This window comes from Cornus florida, unplaced genomic scaffold (genome assembly GCF_030987335.1).
Source record: "Cornus florida cultivar Cherokee Brave unplaced genomic scaffold, ASM3098733v1 CherokeeBrave_3.0.0_Hap2_Chr11, whole genome shotgun sequence".
Taxonomy (NCBI): domain Eukaryota; kingdom Viridiplantae; phylum Streptophyta; class Magnoliopsida; order Cornales; family Cornaceae; genus Cornus; species Cornus florida.
Genome location: NW_026775581.1, coordinates 76,240,775 through 76,248,574, shown reverse-complemented (window position 1 = coordinate 76,248,574; position 7,800 = coordinate 76,240,775). Strand labels below are relative to the sequence as shown.

At 36.1% G+C, this 7,800-nt stretch overlaps 1 pseudogene; it reads right to left on the bottom strand.

The window, feature by feature from the left end:
- Window positions 1–3,661: 3,661 nt before the first annotated feature.
- Window positions 3,662–3,760, bottom strand: LOC132287467 (small nucleolar RNA R71; annotated as a pseudogene).
- Window positions 3,761–7,800: the final 4,040 nt, after the last annotated feature.

The window sequence follows — 7,800 nt, the reverse complement described above, 5'->3', positions numbered from 1 at the left end:
ATAAATAAATATACTTATGGAGGCATGATTGAATTGCAAATGTATAAATAAAAATATTTAAGGAGGCATGGTTGAGTTGCCAATGTATAAATAAATATATTTATAATGGCATGGTTGAATTGCCAAAGCGTAATTAAATTACTATATATTAGATGATTAAAATTTCATTTATGGTTATGGTATATATAGGTTGGATTAGGATTTGTTATTCTTAAATTAGAATAATTAGGTATTTATAAGTTAGTGTATTATTTTATATATATTAATAAAATAATATTAGAAAATGCATTGATGAATTGCCAAGGCATAAATCTTTGTTTTATGATTTAAATAAATAAAATCATTCATTAGTGGTTATAGAGTTTTGGATTAAAGGAATTATTCCTTAGATTGTGGTTTATTATTTAAATGATTAAAAAATTATTTAAAATAGAATTAAGGTTAAAAGGTTTCTCTTTAAAAGAGAAGGAGATTGTGGATTGGTTTAGGTAGGATTATGTTTTAATCTTGGTTTAGTGGTTTTAAAAATTAATGAACTTATTAATGGATGTGAATGTTATATTGTATATAATTATTTATACATATGTGTATCTTTATTAAACTTAAAACTTTATTAGGTTTGGTTTTGATCGAAGATGATCTGTTTATTGATTTTCAGAGGCCTGGTAGAGAGAGCTTGTTTGTAGGGTTTAACCAACGATTTATGATGAGTGTTGAAAAGTGCGTATTTAAACCCCTTAAACTCGAGTATTCTGGGACCTTTATCTATCTTATTTTTCTATTTTAGACTAATTTCATGCTATTACCCTTTTCAGGCACTTATCCCCAAAATAAGTCAATTCAGCCAAATTAGAGCATAAAAGAAGCAATCTTAAGCTAAATGGAAGAAATGAGCAAAGTGGAAGCAAAGTGGTGGAAAACAGCAAGTTTCGATCGATCAGACAAATATTCGATCGATCTCACAGTGATCGATCCAGCCTTATCAAGATAGATCGAGCCTCTTGTCCTTATCCCCAAGAATTTCCATCTTCGATCGATCCAACACCCTTTCGATCGATCAAACTTCTTTGATCTTATCCCCAACTACCACTTTTGTCTTTTTCCTAAAATATCCTGAAAATATCTCAGATTTTTCAGTATTCCAAAAGGCGCCGCCATGGTTCGATCGATCTCACCAAACTTCGATCGATCGATCTCACCAAACTTCGATTGATCGAACCCCCTCAAGTTCGAAAAAAAACAGAGTTCTAGCTAATTAAAAGGGTGCTCGTGGTGTAATCATTTGGAGGCCCTAGTGCACGAGGCCTGACCATTGGGTGTGACACTTGAGATACCTATATAAGGATTTTGAACCATTTTTGCATGGAGATATACACAATCTTGGAGAGAGAGGTTAGAGGAGTCTAGAGATTAGAGAGATACACACCATTTGGGAGTTCTTCCACTCATCTAGGGTTCCATCAAGAAGAAGATCTTTCCTACCATGGAGATGGCCCTTAAGGGTTGGATGACTACATCAATGAGTGGCTAAACATCTTCTTGGGGCTAGAGTTAGCCCTATGCATACCTTTTAGATCTTGATGTTTTGTATTTTGAAGGTTGTGTTATAATTCTTGTCTTGACATTTGATTTATATATGAATCTTGTTTCTACAATGATTTATGTTGTTTAATACTTCCAATTGACCATTTTATTCTACTTACATGTCTATGTATGCTAGAATAGATGTTCATGTGTTTATCTCTAGGTTTTGTGTTATTGATGCATGTCTATGTGTGTTGATGCTATGAATCTAGAGATTGTCTAGGTTTTATGTTTGTTTGATGGTTCATACTCATTTCTTGATAGAGTGTGCCTCTACCTTAATTTAATTAGTTTAATTTTCATATCCCTAACTTAGTTGTAGTGTAGTTGCCTTACTTTCTTAGATGGGAGGACAATCCATACTTGTTATTTGATGTTTCATGTTTATGAATGCAAGTAGTATAATTCTCTAACTTGTTAATGTGTTTTGATTATGAGCTTAAAGGAAGGAATAATGGCTTAGTTTCATATATTGTGCTATTCATTACGTTGTTTAGATAATGTATACTTAATTAGTCATCCATGCTTGTTGATTCAATCAATCGCACATATTAGTATTGCAACATATATTTTCCCTCATTCATTACACATTGAGTGTCTAGAAAGGTGATGTTTAGTGGTGACCTTTAAGTCCCAAGATCCCTCTCTCTTATTCTCTACCATTTATTTACTTTAATTATTTTTTATTTAATTTATTTAACAATGTAGTTTAATTAATTAATCGAAACATCTTTGATCACTCGACCTACTAGTCCAACGTTGTTTACATATCAATATTGCTTCCTTTCCCTTGGGACGATCCCTATTCACTCTAGCTATATTAGTAGTTAGAGATAGTAGTGGCACTTTACAAATTCAAACTTGGCCACTCTTTAACACGTTTTAACTGGTTGCCCACGACACACACCAAGTTTTGGCGCCGTTGCTGGGGATAGGCAACACCGTATTTTGGAAACAATTAGGAATTAGTACTATTTTGATCGTGTTTTTACTTTATTTTATTTTAGTTACTTATCGTGTTTGTTCTTGATTGGCTAGGTGAATTGAGCAAAGGCAGTGAAGCAAAGGAGAATTCTAAAGCAAGGAGTTAAGTTAAGCATAAAAAAGCTAAGATCTAAAAAAATTGCAAAGCTAAGCAAAAATTGAAAAATAAATTGAAGTTGCTTAAGGACCCTTTGTGAGCTTTTCTAAACTAAATCTCTAGTTAAATCGCGAGCCTGCATGGAGGCAAGTTTCTATTTTCTTAGATAGATTGTGAGCCCGCGTGGAGGCAAGTTTTTATTTTCTTGCATATTGTTCAAAGCATGGGAGTATGGGATCATCGTATGTGGAGGATTGTTGATTATTGATTTGTTGCGGAGGAGAAGTGATTGCTACTTGCTTGTTGCTTGTTTTTGTTTTGTTTGTGCATGCATGGTCATAGGTCATTAAATCATACTGATGTCCTACTTAATTTGAATCTTGAATCAATTGTTCGTAATTCTAAGGGAAGGGGTAATTCTAGTCATTCCATTTTACTAATGGAGGAGTAAAATGACGACCATATGGAGGACCTTGGTCACATAGACCAACGAGGCATTCTCCACCTTAATGTGCATCATGACAACATTCAAGTCCTATTAGGCATGCCAAGACCATTCATTCCACCATAACAACAAGGCCAAGTTCCATTAGGAATGCATCGGCCAATTTTTGCTTCACAACCTCCCATTATGCAAGGCCATCAAGGTGTTCGTGTAGCACCACCGGTTGTGAATCCTTCTCTTACTTTGCATGATCATTATGTGCCAAATGAATATAATGCACCTACATACATTCAATTGCCCCCATTTAGAGCACGTCACTATGAAATTAAACCACAAACCATTCAAATGCTTTCTAATTATCATGGACTTCCAAGTAAAAAACCTTACAAGCATTTGGATGAGTTTCTTGAAGTGTGTTCCACCGTGAAATACACTGACAAGGCAAAATATTGGTTTAACAATCTTAGGCCTTTTTCGATAACCTCTTGGGTAGAAATGCAACAAGAGTTCTTGAAAAAGTACTATCCGGTTTCAAAAACCAATACAATGATAACTTCAATTAGAGAATTTTCTCAAGGGGAAGAGGAATTATTTCATGAGGCATGGGAGCGCCTCAATGACTTGCTTAGGAAGTGTCCACATCATGACATTCCTAAATGGCAATTAGTACAATTTTTCTTCGAAATTTGTCGGATAATTTTAAAGGAATGGTTGATGCTTCTATGGGTGGTTCTTATCTTGATAGGCATGAGGATGATGTGTGGCATCTATATGAGAGCATGAGTGAGAATTCAATGCATAGATCCTTGTTCTCTAAAAATGGTAGAAATCTAGGTGGAAGGAAGAATGTTAGCTTATATCAAGTTGACAATTCCAATGACATAGCCACCGAGGTGAAATTTTTATCTCAAAGGTTTGATCAATTTTTGATCAACCAAAATTCGGTGAATCAAGTGCCTTCCTCCCCTAATCATGTTCATCATTCATTTAATGAATCTTGCATGACTTGTTCTAATGTCTTACATTCTACTTCCAATTGTCCCCATGGACATGTGCAAAGTAAGAACCATAAACAAGTGAATGCCGCATTTGTCAACTAAGGGAATAATCCCTATGGCACACATTATAATCCCGGGTGGAGGAACCATCCAAACTTCTCTTAGAAAAGCCAAGGGGATGGCTCAAACCCTCCTTAATGTGGTTTTCAAGGCAAGTATGTTCCGCCCCCAATGCAAAGCCAAGGTTCCCAAGGTTATAAATCATCTTTTCAATCACATGGAAACCAATTTTCTAACTCTCATTTTCCTAACCAATCATCTTATTCTCAAGAAAATTCTAGGAGTCCCGCTTTTGAGGAAAAAGTGTTGACTGCTTTGGGGGGTCTAGAGGTAAACACTCAATTGCTTCACTCTCACTCTCAATCCATTACGATGTCAGAAACCCAAATCGGACAAATAGTTAGTACCTTAAATGCTAGAGAAAAAGGGAAGATGCCTTTAAATACCCCACCAAAGCAATAATTTATTGTGGAGACAAATTCCTCATCGGAAGGTCACACAATTGAGCATGTTAATGCGGTGACAACCTTGAGAAGTGGGAAAATTGTTGACAACAAAGTTGGTATTCAAAATGAAGAGAGTGAACCGGTGTAACCAAAAGTTAACATCCGTTCTGTTTCTGATAAGCGCCGAATATTGCATATTCAACCGCCCTGATTTGTATTAGTTAAGTTCATTATTGATCATATTGTATATAATAGTTTCATTTGCGTGTTTTTGTTTACTTTCAGGTTGGTTCCCCAAAGATAGTTAAAAGTGCGGCTTTATTGAGTTTCTGAAGAATCAAAGCACGCCGATGTTGGGAACCTTCATTTTTGCCCAAGCCAGTGTCCCATTGAACTCCTGGTTATCCCTACAAAAAGCCCTAGCTGCGATCAGCGCGTCAACGGACCGAGCCAAAAGCAGCGTGGCAGCAGTGAAGTTTGACTTTGTTCTTCATTTTTGACCTATCACACTTGAGAATTGGATTCCAATTAAAACATGATGTACTTTGATCTTTGAGTTAGCTTTCTAAATCATCAAATGGTTCATTATTTGGAGTTTGGAGCAGAGAGTTATGACCTTTTTACCAAAAGTAGCCTGGTAGCAGTGAAGTTCAACTTTGTTCTTCATTTTTGACCCACCACACTTGAGAATTGGACTCCAATTAAAACATAGCGCACTTAGATCATTGAGTTAGCTTTCTAAATCATTAAATGGTTTATCATTTAGAGTTCAAAGCAGAGAGTTATGACTTTTTTACCAAAGGTGCGCAGAGCTTAGGACAACCTGCGGGTGCCTGTAAGAAAGCTACAGGTGCCCGTCAAAATGGCCAGTAAGCTTGTGAAGCCGTTGGCGCCCATAAATTTTGGCAGTAACTTCGTCATAGCACGGGCGCCCGCCGATTTGCAGAGATCTGCTCACCCATTCCATGATTTTGCTAAAAGTTGTCCCCTTTGACTAAATGAATGGCTAGGCTTCATTTTAGGGATTTTTAAGCCACGAATTGGGGGAGATAGATAAGATTTTTAGGATATATTTGGTGGCTTGTATCATGTATAAGGAGATCTCACATTTTTGTAAGGTTTTAGAGAGAAATATTGGGAGCTTGAGGGTTTGTGTGTCTTGGGTCCTCTAGGTGCGAAAATGGAAGGCTTCTTCATCTCTTCTCCTTCCTCCCTTGCTCCTATGGGTAACCAACTCCCTTTCTAGGGAGGTGATGAAGCCCTTCCTTGTAAGCGTACCTTAATTTTAGCTTATTTTGGGGAGTGAAATATATGTATGGGCCAAGTTTCATGATCTAGAGTTTACACATGTTGTAAGAATATTAATGTTTATAAATGATCATTTTGAGTTTATCATCTTGTCTTAGATTGTTTTCTCTCATGATCATATGGCTTACATTTTTATAGTGACAATGAAGATGAGGTTGTGAAATGGTTTTAATGGCATGATTTATGAGAACTTGTTAGTTCATAGCTTAGGCCCCCCTTTGATGGATTAATCTTGATTCTTGATTTCATGTGCTTTTATCATTGGATTGAGGGTTTGATAATCTCTAGCTTAGTGAGTATGTCTAAGGTTACACCCTAGTTTAGGTAGTTCAAGCATGTAAAGCTTTGATAGATTATTCTTGCCTATTGATTTCATGAATTTCTTGAAGGTAATGTAGCAATTTTGTGTTGTTGCATTCCATGGTCACATATATATGTTGTCTCCCCAAGTAAGCGTAATTTAGCATGTTTATAGGGTAGGTAGTGGATTCACTTCCCTAGTCCCCTCTACTTAGATTTCTTTCCTCTTAATTTCTTGCAATTTGTGGTTTTATGCAATCTTTAATTCAAAGTCACCAAGTGACAAACCAAACAAAAACTCTTCACCTCTTTCATCAAACTAAAAGTAATTTTACAATCTTGGTTGCCATAAACTAGCAATCCCAGTGGTTCGACTTACCCGTCCAATAGTCCTATTTTACAATGATTTGTGCTATTGCAAAGGGTTGATTATTATTGTGATAGTCGACGAGACCGATCAATTTTTGGCTCCGTTGCCGGGGATTGCAAACGATTTTGTAACCAAGGTTGAAGGATTAACTTTGGTTTGATTGTTAATATTGTTTCTTGTGAATATTTTCTTGTTTGGTTTTGACTATTGTTGTGTTTTAAGTATTCTAGTGAGATTCTAGGTACTCAAGGCTTGCCGTGGGAAAACTGAAAATATCATAAGTTTAGAGGACTTCAGGTAAGTTTTCGAAGTTCTAGTTTCAAAATTGTGAATATCTTGTATGTGGTTAAATTAGAGATATTTAATTATGGAGCCCTTGTCGAGGCTATTTCTGTTTTATTATTTTGCAAAGCATCACTCCTTGTCATGGCCATTTATTTTCTGTCTTTTTTATAATTGAGGAGAAAGGGAACATCGTATGTGGAGGTTATGGTGATGAATTGTTGTGCTTGTTGTGAAGTGTGTTGTTGATGTTTGGTCGTAGGTCATTATCTTTACCAACTCTTGAATCTCCCATTGACATAAATTCGCTTGAAAGGACTGTTAGAAGAAACCTTAGGGAATCTACAAACATAAGAGGAATTGAACTTGAATTTAATACAATGGTTGGTAATGAAGAAAATGTCAGGAATGAGGGAATCAATAATAATAGGGCCAAAATTCCAAATGTAGTTTCTATGACTCTTAGGGACCATTTCATCCCTACAACTTATACCTCTCCTTCTTGCATAGTGATGCCAAACATCAAGGCAGCCCAATATGAGATCAAATCTAGCACAATTCAAATGCTTCCATCCTTTCATGGCTTTGAAAATAAAGACCCCTATAAGCATCTTGATGAATTCCTTGAAATATGTTCTACTATCAAGCTGAGGGGCTTCCCTAAAAATGCTCTCCATTTGCATCTTTTCCCATTCGTCTTAAAAGAAATATTGGTTGAACTCCCTTGCTCCAAATTCCATCACTACATGGGCTCAATTGCAGCAAGAATTCTTAAAAAAATACTATCCTATGAGTAAGACCAACCAAATGAGGCGTTCTATTATTAGTTTTGCACAAATCGATGGGGAATAACTCTATGAGACTTGGGAAAGACTTCAAGACCTCCTTAAGAAATGTCCGCACCACCTAATTCCAAAATGGCAATT